Source organism: Euleptes europaea, chromosome 12 (assembly GCF_029931775.1).
Source record: "Euleptes europaea isolate rEulEur1 chromosome 12, rEulEur1.hap1, whole genome shotgun sequence".
Taxonomy (NCBI): domain Eukaryota; kingdom Metazoa; phylum Chordata; class Lepidosauria; order Squamata; family Sphaerodactylidae; genus Euleptes; species Euleptes europaea.
The window spans coordinates 56546537-56561518 of record NC_079323.1 but is presented as its reverse complement, the minus strand read 5'-3'; the positions used below and the strand labels follow the sequence as shown (position 1 = coordinate 56561518).

Below are 14982 nucleotides of genomic sequence, written 5' to 3'. Positions count from 1 at the left end.
GAGAAACTCCTTTATTTTGGACGGCCTTCTATATGGGACATACCCATTTAATTCTGCCCTAAAAGTACTATGGTGGTTCCAACCTACAACTTTATTGTGTTGTTCAGTCACTTCTTTTCTTCATTCAGCAGCTGACAGAATCACAAAGGATGATTCATACAATGATGGATATTGAATCATTGGCAGAATATCAGTAATTAAAAATGAACGTGCTTCGTAGATTATGTTCTGTTCCTAAATATCTGGAGAACTGGGTTTGATTCCCCACTCCTCCACATGAAACCTGCTAGGTGATCTTGGGCCAGTCACAGTTCTCTCAGAACTCTCTCAGCCCATGAAGAGGCAGGCAATGGCAAACCACCTCTGAATGTCTCTTACCTTGAGAACCTTATGGGGTTGCCATAAGTGAGCTGTGACCTGATGGCAAAATCACCTACACACACAAATATCTCTTTGATCATTAAATCATTAGGTATAGAACAGTAGAAGAAGATCATTAAAGATTTTATATGGGTATATAAACTTCCTAGAATCTCTGAGAAAACACTTTGCAAGCCCAAAAAAAATTGTGAGACTGAACTTTGCAGATGTTGACTTGTATTTCAGAGCAGCAAAACTATTAGTACTGGTGACTGATTTACAACAGGGAAATATAAGCATTCTTAGGTCACTCAGGTCACTTATTAGGTACTCTAGTTTGGTTCCAAGAAACTTTTAAGATTACCTCAGTCAGAAATACAATTATTATCTGGGAAAATATATAAATGTTTTAAGCTCAGGATCGCCACCTTAGACATCTGTTTTCTATAATGAACAGTTATTAGATGTTCCAGTTCTGGGAGAGATTTGCTTATGGCAAATTTTCCGTTAATTGCATTGGAAGCTTTCTTCAGAGATAGGGCTTTTGGCATATGAAGAGTGTGGGATCCAGAGGTGTTCCTTGCCCCTACTCTCGGTGGCTCCCATGGCCATCATGTCCTTTTCTGTCTTGTTTGGATTTCTGACATGGCATGGTGGGTGCAGCAAAAAAATGGCTGCCACAAAGTGGTTGCCACAGGAGGCAGAGCCAGCCACAAAACGATTGTCACAGCTTAACTTCAGTACCACAGTTTAGATCCTTGTGTTGTGGTGGCAGCTGCTGCCAAAGAAACATTTAAAAAATCCGCACAGCCAATCAAATCTCCAGTAGTCAACCAGAACCCTTGCTGGGCAAAAGTCCTACCTGGCCCACCCACTTCCTAAAAACACTTGATGGACACCAGAAAAGGTGTCTGTGAGTGTCATGGGCACCACGTTAGGGACTCCTACTCCAGGGTTTTCTCACCTCCTTTCTACTTAATCTTGAGATCACCTTCCAACTCTGCCCCTTTGGAACTGCCTGTTTCTTGTAACTCCTAATTAGAAAATACCGGACTTGTATATGACTATCGTTTCTCAATTTATTTCCTGTACAGAAAGTATAAATAGTGGACTGTCCAGTTCAAAACCAGACATCTGGCAACCCTGGCTGTTGGCAGTGATTGAATTGGGGGTTCAAAGGACCCATATTGTGTTTCAACATTACTCTTTGCTGCTACTGTCCTGGCAGACTTCTCTGTTGCTGGCACAGTGGTTCCCAAGTAACACCTCAGTAAGTCGTGGGGGGGCAGCTCAGTAAATGTGGTGGGGGGAGTCATGGAGGTTTTAGGAAGAGTTCTTTGGAAATGGGTTTTTGGGGAAATTAATTAAGGCATCGTTACTGTTCCTGCTAATCTCTGGCATGCATGCTGCTCATCCCCAAAGAGTGCAATGTTGGTGAAAAATTTCCCTACCATTGCGAGAGTGGTAGAAAGATTTGTCTCAGCTTGATTCTCTGGTTTAAAATTGCTTGACTCCAATAGTATAATTTCCCCCCACTAATATTGCACTCTTTGGGGAGATTTTGCGGGGTTCTGGGGGGGCTGTTTTTTGAGGTAGAGGCACCAAATTTTCAGCATAGCTGCAGGTGCCTCTCCTTACAAGAGCCCCCAAGTTTGGTTAAGTTTGGGTCAGGAGGTCCAATTTCTAGGCAACCAGTTTTCCTCCACTTGGGGGCCCATAAAATTGGACCCTGACCCAATCTTTACCAAATTCAGGGGTTCTTGTAAGGAGAGGCACCAGCAGTTGCGCTGCAAATTCGATGCCTTTAAAAGTTAAAGGGAATGGCTCCTATGTTAGTTAATGGGAACGTTTGTGGGGCTCGGGGGGGGGGCTATTTTTAAGGTAGAGGCACCAAATTTGCAGCACACCTCCTGGTACCTCTCCTTACAAGAACCCCTGAATTTGGTAAAGATTGGGTCAGGGTCCAATTTTATAGGCCCCCAAATTTTCCTCCATTGTTTCCAGTGGAGGATGGATCGGGCACCCTGCTTGGGGGCCCATGAAATTGGACTCCCTGACCCAATCTTCAACAAACTAAGGGGTTCTTGTAATGAGAGACACCTGCAGCTTCACTGCAAATGTGGTGGCTCTACCTCAAAAAGCCACCCCCACAGGGTTTAATAGACCCAAACATTTTTGGATATTCAAAAAAAACAAAACCAACAACAACAACCATATCGGTATGGGGATTCGGCTTTTTTCAGGTTTCCCTCCAAAAATTTGGCCTACTAAACCTGAATCCAAAAAATACTGAAAAAAATGGGGCACACCCCTATGACACAGTCTAACAAAGCTTAATTTTTATTCATATAGTTGGAGATGAATTTTTTGGCTCTGTCACCTGATTGGGCTGTTTTTGGAAGTGTTTCCCTTTCTGCCTAAATAGTTTGGAATTTGCAGCGGATTTTCTTCAGTTTAGCAAAAACGTGCAGCTAAGTAGGGTTGTCCAGTCTCTCCAGTCTGGCAGTTCCTGACCTCCCCAGTTCCTGGGATAAAAATGGTACAAAGTTACCTCCAGTACAACCCTGAAATTGATGTAATCACATTGGGATGACACTCTAGGGTTCCACTGAAACTCTATGGTAAAACCCTATGGTAGAAGCATAGAGTTTCAGTGGAATTATAGCCATCACCCCAATACAATAACATCACTTCCACATTCACACCAGAAGTGATGCTGAACTGTGGGAGCAATAGCCATTTACATCCCCCCCACAAGGCTGGTAACTTTATACTTTGGGTTGCCATCTTCCAGGTGGTGGCTGGAGATCTCCCTCTATTGCAACTGATCTCCAGGTGACAGGGATCAGTTCCCCTGGAGAAAATGGCCACTTTGTAAGGTGGACTTTGTGGCATTACACCCAATTGAAGTCCCTCCCCTCCCCAAGCCCTGCCCTCCTCAGGCTCCACCCCCCAAATCTACAGGTATTTTCCATCCCAGAGCTGGCAAGCCTATTTACACTTGAGTGAGGGGGTAGTAGATAAATAGTTACTGCATTGCAGGTTAAAATTGTAAATGATAACATTTATGGACATAATGAAACTTGTTTACTTTTAAAAAACTTTTTAATTATTTTTATTATGGGGATACAGAAAGAAAAAGAGGGGAAAACACATAGGGAAAAAAACATAATTTACAATTTGACTGTGCTCAAGATGTTCCTGTCAATGTCTAAATCATACCCCCATTTAACTGCCTCTCTTGGATAAAGCTCTAGCTGTACAAAAAATAAACCGTTAACAATTATTAATGAGTTTTTAAAAAATGTTGCAGAATTCTACTGCCAATTTATTAAAATAAGCCTTTTTTGTCTATTGTATCTATTATTTCATCGTTGAATAATGTCTAGTATAAACAAGCTATACCTAGCATGAACCAGGAGGTTGGCAACCCTAGTTCCCCTGGAGGAAATGGCTGCTTTATTATGTATTTACTTCATTTATACCCTGCTTTTCTGCACAATTGGAGCCAAAGCAACTTACATTATTCTTCTGTACTCCTTTTTATCTGCACAACAACCCTGTGAGGTAGGTTAGGCTGAAAAGATGTGTGGAGTCCAAAATCACCCAGTGAGCTTCCAGAGGAAGACGGGAATTTAAACCTGAGTGGTACCAAGTCACCCAGAGGTTGCTTCCAGGCCTAGCTTTGCCAATCTCCATGTGCGACCTGCCTGGAGATCCCCTGGAATTACAATTGCTCTCCAGACAACAAAGATAAGTCCTGCTGGAGAAAATGGCTGGTTTGGAGGGTGGTCTCTATGGCATTATACCCTGCTGAGGCCTCTCCTCTCCCTAAACCCTGCCCTCCTTGAGCTTTACTACAAAATCTCCAGGGATTTCCCAACCTGGAGCTCACAACCCCAGCCAGGACTGGCCCCAATGAGTCCTCCCTCAAAAGCCAAAATAGGCCTGCAAAGGGCCGTGCCCCCTGATTAGGTTTGACAACCTCCAGGTAATAGCTGGAGATTTCCTGCTATTACAACTGATCTCCAGCCAATAGAGATCAGTTCACCTGGAGAAAATGGCCACTTTGGCAACTGGATTCTATGGTATTGAAGTCCCTCCTCTCTCCTCTTCAGGCATCTGTGCTATTGAAGAGGATGCCAGATCCCAAACAGGAGATGGCTGCGTTTTTAGTGGGATGAGACATTTTACTGGATATGCCAATCTTGATTAATGGTTATTGGTTATATTCAGATATACTGGTTTCTTTAATTGCCTAAACTGTGCTTTGAATCTTTGCAACTGCTATGGATACTTTTGGGTGTCAGGCAGTTGTCTTGATTAATCAATAATAGTAGTTTTTCAAGAATAAAGACTCTGAATCTATTTGTTGTTAGTTGGGTAGTGGGCTCCCTTCATTGGAGTTTAAATTTTCTTGTCACTCCTCCCCCTGCCTTTTATTTACAGAAACTGAAGCCTGAAATGCTGTGGTTGTCTAGCAACAGCCACTGAGGGAATCCGTTGCTTAAAGCTATAGGCATTCCTTTTATCATTTGTGAGTTTTTTAAACCTCCCATTCTTTTCTTTTCTTTTACCATTTCAGATTTTTCTGCAAACCTGAGGCCCTTTCCCCGTCGCTGGATTTAAGTATAAAAAGGTTTTGCCGACTTCATTGTTAGAATATAAGATGATGATAAATTAGGGAATGAATAACCAAACTTGTCACTGTAAGACAACTTTTAGTAACTAGACTAACAACAATATGAGAAATTGAAGGGGTCAAACTACTGCTAACTAAAAAAAATATATATAATGAATCCAATTTTTAGGAATTTTCTAGCTTCCAATAAACTATTATATATTTGTAACTCTTAAAAGGTTAAAAATTATTTTCTATGTAAAATATACACTAATGAATACAACTCTATTAGATGGCAGAAGGAGAGATGGGGGAACATGAAAGAGATATCAGTGTCACTGTAGTAAAATGGACAGCAAAGAGAAGGCTTCCAACACTGAAAAGGAAAGATGGCCTTATGTGTCCTTTGTACTGGCTGAATTTTTGAACTGACTGAAGGCTCCAAGTACAGTTGGAGAAGCCTCAAAGATATTTTAAATTAGAGTCAACATTAAGAGCTCCCCTGAGGCTGATCTGGCAGTTGAGAACAGCAGAAGTGAAACGAACAGCTGGTCCAGGATCTGTTTCCTTTATATATTCGTTAAAAACCATTTCGGCTTCACTTCATCTCTTGTCATGTTTCCCTCAGGGAACAAATCAGTCTGGCTTATGGTGCTCTTGCACTACTCGGGGAATCCAAGGAGCTAAGCCAGTACAAGGAGGATGCCCTTTTACAGTGAAATCCAAAATAAAAAATTGATGGATCATAGTATTAAGAGCAATTGAGTAAATAGCCTTCATGGGCTCTCAAAGCAAGTAGAACTTGTCATGATTTTGTAGCAGGATATTTCTTGAAAGATTCACTAATGCATCATATCCATAAAACCAAAGCCCTGATTTAGAAGTCCTAAAACTAAGAGTGTCTCGCAGAAAGCACTAAATGGACTTTTAGGTACACAAAACTCACTGAGCAGCATTAGCAATGTCATATTTAGTACATGCCTCTTTTTGAGGGTGTGTGTGTGTGTCTAATGTATACAAATCTTGACTTCTTTTTCTTTGACCCCTTCAGTAGGCTGTAGGACAAAAGCTTCCAGGAGGTTTGTTCCAAGCCAAGCCAGTGCCCTGGTAAATGATACTTGGTCTTGCTGCCAGATGCACTTCCTGTTTCCTCACATCTCTACTTTCAAATGGAACGTCAGCATCTTCACCTGTGGAGTCCCACACAGTGGGAAAGATCTGGCTCATCTCTATTGAGGGGGGAAATGTGAATGTGAACACCTCCACTGTTTTCAACAGCGTCCAAAGTAACTTCCAGTTCTCCTCCACTTGCTGCACTTTCTCCTGTCCTCATCAGTTGCTGTTTGTAAGCAACTATGGGGACTATTCCTCTTTCTAGACCATTTATACTTTCATTGGATGCATGAAGTTCTTTCTCAGTTTCCAAGGGACTCTCTTAAATAACCTTAAGATTCAGTAATAACATATTTTTGCCCTAACTAATATTTAATTTGTAACAGTGGTTGTGATGGATACAGGGTTAAACTCTGAGACTTGGTAACTGTCAGCCAAAGCCAGCAAGCAGTGGGCCGAGTCGGGAGAGCTGACAGGGTTCTTCTTGGAGGGAGAGAGTAGATCTTGAGCTGTTAGCTTTTGGGAAGCAGATAGCTCTGAGCTCCTGATCTGTGTGTGTTGTGAAGAGACTCTGTGAACGGTTGTTCACACACTACCTCGCTTGTTTAAAAACCAAGCCTAAGTAGTGACAAGGGGAAGGTGGTGGCAGTGTGTGATGGGCCTTTCTTCAGTCACTTGGCGGGAGGTGGCTTCTGAAACAGGGAGACTCCCGACTCAGTGTTTTGGGGCAGAGAGATCTGTTTCCACAGGAGGTGGGCAAATCTAAGGAGTGGGAAAGGTTGTGAATGAACCTCCACTCACCGGTGTGCTAGGTTAGTTTGAGTCCACACTAAGGATTTTGAGACTAAGAACATTTGAACAACATCTAAGTATATTACTGAGTAGTCCGAAGTAACTGAACTGAGAATTTAGAACTGCGCCTTGAAACCAATTAAGATATTGAACTGCGTGTAACCATTTAAGCTCTGTGCCTCTCTGAAAGAAAAACTTTTCCTGTAAATAATAAATATCTTTTTAGTCACCTTTTGAATCCAGCCTCTAAGCCATTCTGTTTCTATTGGGGTAGAAAGAATTAAATCCTTCCCTCAGCTACCGGAGGGGAGATTTGTGAGGGTCCTAAAGGTGGGGAAAGAAAAACAGAAACCTCCTTCCTTCCTTCCTTCCTTCCTTCCTTCCTTCCTTCCTTCCTTCCTTCCTTCCTTCCTTCCTTCCTTCCTTCCTTCCTTCCTTCCTTCCTTCCTTCCTTCCTTCCTTCCCCGCTCCCTCACAGTGGCATATGTTAAAGTCTAGCTATGATCACCAGCTACAATACACACGTCGCTTTTGTCTCCCCTTTCCCCAGCTAGATTGCTTGAGAACAACAGTTGGCAACCTTCTTGAAACCAACCTGTGATCTTGGGACTTTGTGATGACCTTAAGAGCTGCTGGGACAGCTATCATCAGCACATCACTCCATCCAAGTTTTTCAGGTGTACTGAATGGATGAGAAAGAACACTACCTGATGTGAAGGGACAGAACGAAACTGTATAATTCAGAGTGCCACTGATATGCCACGGTTAGATGAGAAGGCTGGGTTCACATTTCTGCCTTAGACAAGTCACCATCTCCATCATTGCTGTAAAGGGAGCATGAGGTAAAAGGGAAATAGTTCCAAAAATAGTGCGTCTGTATTCACTGACTTCTTCACTACATGCATTCATCTTTTTAAACTCCTTGGAAGCTACTTTAGGCTATCTATTGCTATAGCAAAACAGTCTGCTATTTAAACAGAAAAAACCAAGTCCTCCATTTGATTATCTAAATCTTAGGTAGAGCATCCTATCCTTATTTGGAATATTTTTTCCTCAGCTGTATAACTGCCAAATTAATTTTATTCTCAAATGTTTTTGCAAGCCTACAGTTTTTTTTAAAAAAGGTCACCAACTAAGATGCTTGAGGTTCTAGATCACTAGGAAAGAGGCCACTACTTTTTGCTCTTAAATTAATTTGAATATGTACAATACAAATCTGTTCCATTTGCTTCAAGAAACAAGAAAACAGCACGGACAATTTAAAGATGAAAAATTATCAGAAGCTGAGGTAATTCAATGAGATCCAGCATGGTGTAGTGGTTACAGTGTTGGACTTGTCATGGAATTAGGTGAACCTGAGCCCATCACAATCTCGCAGCCTAATCTACCTCACCAAGTTGTTGTGAGGATGGAGTGGAAGAGGAGAGAATAATGTTATAAGATGCCTTTGGTCCCAATTACAGAGAAAGTGGAATATAAATAAATAAATAAAATAACTTTGTCTCTCCTGTCATTGAATATATTGCCTTTTGAGGCATTTTTACAGTGCATTCCTGAGCAGAACGCCTGCGCTGGGCTTAAGAGGCAATGCAGCGGCGCTGCCTCCTAGGGAGGTTTCGACCTGGCCTGGCACTGTGGGCCCTTGTGCCGGAAGAGGCCGTCGCCGGCCTCCAAAGGCCTTTAGGTGCAGCCGCCGGCGCTTCTCAGGAATGCACTGTTAATGAATTTCCTGCTCTTCCATTTTATTCTTAAAAGCCATTTAATCTAATGAGTGCTTCCCTGCACACAGATGACACACTGTCTCACCTGCAGCAATCAATGTTCAATTTGTGTGTGTGTGTGTGTGTGTGTTAAGTGCCGTCAAGTCGCTTCCGACTCATGGCGACCCTATGAATGAAAATCCTCCAAAATGTCCTGTCTTTGACAGCCTTGCTCAGATCTTGCAAATTGAAGGCTATGGCTTCCTTTATTGAGTCAACCCATCTCTTGTTGGGTCTTCCTCTTTTCCTGCTGCCCTCAACGTTTCCTAGCATGACTGTCTTTTCCAGTGACTCTTGTCGTCTCATGACGTGACCAAAATACGATAGCCTCAGTTTAGTCATTTTAGCTTCTAGGGTCAGTTCAGGCTTGATTTGATCTATAACCCACTGATTTGTAACCAATAGGTCATTCAAATTGTATACTATACGCAGAAATTTGCCTTCCAAATTTGGATTAAGTATTGGTACTCAAAATTGTAGTTTCTGTTCATTGTGGAATATTCAGAAGACCCATTCAGTATGTGTGTGTGTCATAATAAGCAGAGGGGAGAGGCAGTTTATCATGTGTATTTGAGGGAATTGCTACAAAAAAGGTTTCTGTTCTGTTCTTTATTGCATTTCTGTATCTCATATACAATAATAGAGAAAAGGAGCCAAAGAACATCTCTGAAGATTAATTCAACTATTTCTCTGAATTAGAAAATTTATTATAGCCTGAGCTAAAAAACAGAAACTGTATTTTCATCTGTTTTTAAATCTTATCTTCTAAAACTTGTCAGCTAATTCTAACGTCATTTGATTTATCACTGTCATTTGTATTTGATTCAGTCATGATTGAACTATACTGAAAATCATCTCCAGTATCAAATATATGATCTCTACTGCAGTCTTGCAGACTGCAAATTCTAATGAATTACCTGTTTGCATACCTGTTTGCTAACCCCCACCTCACCACCCCCCAGCTTTCTAAGCCTTTAGTGAAAACAATCTTTTCCTTTAGAACCCAAACCCCAGCATAGGGCTGTCAAAAAAAAAAATTCGGTACAGTTCGGATTCGGCCGAATTTGGCCTTTGTGGGTTCGGTACGTGCCGAAGTCCGAACTCCCCCACTTCGGATCCGTTCAATTCGGCGGGAATTCAAAGTTCGGGAAAAAATTCGGCCGAATAAAGCCATTAAAAACACAATCGCGCCTTTCCGCGGCTCTGGGCGGGCATTTTTGGGGTTAGAGGTCCCAAACTTTCGGCAGAGCTTCACAGGACGTTTATTGAAAGACTCCCCAAGTTTTGTAAAGATTGGGTCAGGGGGGGCTGAGATATGGGCCCTGAAAGGGGTCCCCCCACCCTTAATGTGCATCTCTCAGCAGAGCTTGCCGCCCACGCACAAAGCTCCCAGCCCCGACAACAGCTGAGACGTTTGCAAAGCAACTGCAAAACAACTGCAAAACAACACAACCTTGTTAAACAACACCTTTGCAACACACAACTGAAACCTCCCCCCTCAAACCAGGGAGCGAGAGACTCGAGGGGGAACACACACCCCAGGCAGAACCGACAAAGCCCCCTTTGGCTTCCCCTCCACCCACAGAAACTGCTCCCTCCCCCCACACACACAGACTCTGCTTTCCCCCCCACACACACACATACACAGGAGAAAAATTATAGATTAAAGCCCCCAAAGGGGTCTTACTGTGGCTGTCTTCTGTTCCATCAAGAGGGGCTGAAGAGGACTTGTAATCCAAGATGATTCCAATTAGGCACGGAACGTTTTGCTCTGGAGATGCACAGGATCGGCTGATCCATTCATCCCAATAGGGAAAAGGGGAAAGGGGAAAGGGGAAAGCCCATATCTCGGGACCCCCTGACCCAATGTTCACAAAACTTGGGGGGTATCTTAAGAACACTGGTCTGAAACTCCGCTCAAAGTTTGGGATCTGCACCCCCAAAAATGCGCCCCCTGCAGCCATGGAAAGAGAAAAGGGGGGAGGCTATATTTCTGCCCCCACTGAACCCATCTTTACAAAACTTGGGTAGTATCTTAAGAATAATTGACTGAAGCTATGCTAAAAGTTTGGGGGCTATATCCCCAAAAAAGTGCCCCCTGCAGCCACATAAATGAAAAAGGGGGGAGGGAAAAGGGGGAGAGCCCATATCTCGAGACCCCCTGACCCAATGTTTACAAAACATGGGGGGTATCTTAAGAACACTGGTCTGAAACTCCGCTCAAAGTTTGGGATCTGTACCCCCAAAAATGCGCCCCCTGCAGCCATGGAAAGAAAAAGGGGGGGAGCCCATATCTCGGGACCCCCTGACCCAATGTTTACAAAACTTGGGGGGTACCTTAAGAAGCTTCATCTGAAGCTCCAGTGAAAGTTTTGTGTCTGTACCCCAAAAAATACACCCCCTGCAGTCACAGAAAGGAGTGAATGTGCACAAGCACCCCCACACACACACACGAGGATTTCGCTCTCTCGCTCTCTCTCCCTGGCCGGGCCGCACATCAGCTGATTCCTCCAGTACTCAATCCTGACTGATTGGCCAGAAGAAGACCCAGCTTGCCCACCGATTGGCCGGGGGAGGAGAATGCTGCTTACTGACGGTTATGCTGCTTACTGATGGCCGAATTTGCCGAATTTATTCGCGAACTCCCGAAATCGCTGAATTCGGCCCCCCCGGTTGCCCGCCAGTTTTGAGTTCGGTTCCTCCCAAACTAAAAATCACCGAATCAGGGGAAATTCGGCTGATTTTCAGTTCGGGCCGAACCGAATTGACAGCCCTACCCCAGCACTATAATTGGAGGCAGAATTTGTCCCAAGACTCTGACTCTGATCTGTTACAAACCACCCATGTTTGGGCCATCAGATATAAAGTCACATGGACCTTACATGGATCTTGGCGTTACCCTTTGGATTATTGCCTGCACAGATGTTTCAGGCTCCTGCTTTGAATTTGCCTGAAATCAGCAAGGACAGACAGCTATTGCCCTGCTTTACCCTCTTGCATTTAAGTGATAGAGATTTCACAGTGTGTGTGTGTGATTGTTTGGAATATTTATATCTCGATGTGAGTGTTGAAGTATTATTACTGTTATGATTAGTATTATTGTGACTGAGTATGCTAATTATTTCCCTCAATAAATCTTTTCTTTTTTTCCTCATATACAAGGACTCAGTACTTTTTCTAAACTAGTGTTATGACTGTCCCTATTGCGGCTTGTGTATTATTGCCAGATAGGGTGCACTTTCGTAGCAGCAGGTAGCTTCCTTACACTTGGTACTCTCAACTGAACTGGAAAGTGACCCATGTTCAAATGGTTGTATATCTTTATTTTCTCCACTCTACCCCCACATCAACTCCATTAGGTAGATGTTGAGAAAATGTGTCGGACACATGGTCTCCCTGTGACCTTTGTGGCTGAATGGATTTCAACACTGTGAGGAGATAACCACCTGGCAAACTGTGGGGAGGTTAATAATGGGCAAGGAACATTTGGGTCCCCATTGGTGAGAAAGGTGGGGTATAAATATATAAATCATTGCTAATATCCCCTATCATTATTCTAAACTTATTTTACTGTGATGAAGCTTATAGCAATGCCATTTATATCAGATCAGGTATTCCTAACCAGCATTTTAAACAAATGGTGGGAACATAAAGAGAGAAAGAAATGTTAATTGACCAATTTGGAAGCTTTTGTAGCTCATGAATAATTTACTAGTTAGATTTTTTTTTGACCGAGTGTGTGGTTTCGGTTCATAAATAATCCAAATTAAATTTTTAAAGAAGCATTTTTGTACTTCTATATTATCCCAAGTTTTGCTTTAAAACTTTCTATTACATTGCATTCAGCTCTAAGAAACATAAGAAAACAAGGGGTAGGGGACCTGGAGATGATTAGTACAAATTAATCTACACATCCTGTTTATATTTCCTTTTTGAATAAGATCTCTTTCATTGAATAGGAAAATATTTGTTTTTGTTGTTCCACTTCTATTTTGTGTAGAACATTCAACAGTTACTGTATAAAAACAATTACTACCATTATAGCGACTCTTTCTGATGTCAGAATATGTCTCAGGAATGAATGTTAAATTTAAAATATCTATAAATGTATACCTTTTAAACCTCTGTGTAACTTGTTCTTGGGGACAATGTGTTAGATCCAAAGGGCTACTAGTGGTGTTCCAGTCATGGAATGGACCTTTCTTGTCTCCTTGCTCCTGCTACAAATCATTGTGCTTCCCAAAATGCTACCTGTGGGGATGGGTTGGGGGACTCTTAGGAACATATATGATACAATGTGGGTTATGCAGTAGGATAATCAGCAAAAAAATCACTCATTCTCTGACTTTTCCATGCCACCGACATTGGCTGTTGAAGAGCATTATATTTATTTAACAGGATAACAATATGTGTACCAGGTTCTCTGAATTCCCAGTTTCTCACTCACTCACAGAGATATAAAGGAAAAGGCAGGGACAGTGGGGAGAATCCTGCAGCAAAGACAATGGTGGCATAGTAAGTCCAGGGCCAGTTCGACACCGCCATTTTTAAAATTTAAAGGTCCAGGTCTTTCTCACCATCAGCTGTTAGTGTCTCTCTCCCAAGGTAAGAGAGATGCCATCTAACGGCTGTTTTCTGGGCTAGCTTCCTCTTTTTTCCTACCCATTCTTGTGTCTCCCCAAAACTCCAACACACTCATAAAGTTCCAGGAGATAGATTTTCATGAATCCTGGAATTTGGGATTGTTCTGCATCATTTTGAGTATTTCCAAGCCCATCTGAAACAGTTTATTTTAGTTTGGGGATATCTGAATGTGCACCCTAATCTACATGCATGTGCTGTTGTCTGAATGAGATGCCATGGGCATATAGAATCTTGGTCTGGTAACAGTTTGATGATACCTGTTCATTTGTGATCAGTTAAGATGAGATGCTTTTGAAATCAGCAAAACAACAGACTGCCTTGGACAATGTATTCATTGGTAGGAGATAGGGCATTTGCCAGATATCTCTTGCAACAGCAAAAGAAAAAAAAGTTGAGAAATGAATGTCATGGTCTGCTTTCTCTTTCGTGAATTCAGACATTCTGTTCTTTTGTTGTAAAGAACTAGCTGTTCACTTGTACCAGTGATAGATGTGCTAACTGAGTCATCACAAAATATAAAAACTTTTTGAAAAATCCTTAGCTAAACATGGTTAAATTCAATAAAAACACCAAATTATTGCTTCAGAAATAAGTTGTGTTGGCAACATGTGATTGCGACATATAAAAAAGGAACAGGTCCATTGTCTGGGGGTACCCTTGGACCCAGGACTACTGTTGGATAAGCAGTTGGCAGCTGTGGCCAAGAATGCCTTTCACTAGCTTTGATGGGTTAGCCAGCTGCAGCCTTCCCTGGACAGAAAAAAGATCTGGCCACTGTGGTACATGCCCTGGTTACATCCAGGTTAGATTACTGCAATGTGCCCTATAAGAGGCTACTCTCAAAAATTGTTTGGAAATTTCAATTTGTACTGAACGTTGCAGCCTTGTTGTTGACTGGAGTGGATTATAGGGACCATATCACTTGAATCTTGGCCCACCTTCTGATTTCTATCCGGGCACAATTCAATGACCTTCAAAGCTGTATATGGTTTGGGACCAATATAACTGAAGGGACTAAGCCATCTAATCCCTTATGAATCCACCCAACTGTTATGGTCATCTTTGGAGGCCCTGCTTCTAGTACCCCATCCTTCTGAGATTATGCAGGTGGCAACCTGGGAGAGGGCCTGCTGCCCCCTTCTGTTGCCATCTTCCACCAGTGGGTGAAGACTCTCTCTCTCTCTCTCTCTCTCTCTCTCTCTCCCTCTCTCTCCCCCCCCCGCCCCCTTAACTTCTAAACGTATTGGTTTTAAGCAGGTTACTAAAATATAAAAAACTGGACCACATCTGAATGGCTGCAAAAATCAATCACAAGGGCATAAAATTTTGCAATTGAAAGAGTCATAGGTCTACTATTATCTTCTAATAAAAGAAGTAATGTGTATTTTACTTGTTTTGTATGTGTTTTAATTCTGTTTTTAACTCTTTTTAAAGTTGTTTGAATGATGTATGCCTTATATGTTTTTACTATAATGCTTTTATAATGTAATTGTCAGATCTGAGAAGCTAAGCAGTGTTGGCACTGGTTAGTATTTGAATGGGAAAACACCAAGGAATACCAAGGTTGCTGTGCAGAGGAAGGCAAACCATCTCTGTTAGTCTCCTGCCTTGAAAACCCTACTGGGTTGTCGTAACTTAGTTGGCTGTGACTTGACAGCACTTTACACACACACAATGTAATTTTATCATGTT

General features: G+C 42.2%; 1 pseudogene; it reads right to left on the bottom strand.

The window, feature by feature from the left end:
* The window catches only part of LOC130485093 (UPF0711 protein C18orf21-like), a 50607-nt pseudogene that overhangs the window by 15410 nt on the left and 20215 nt on the right, over window positions 1-14982 (bottom strand).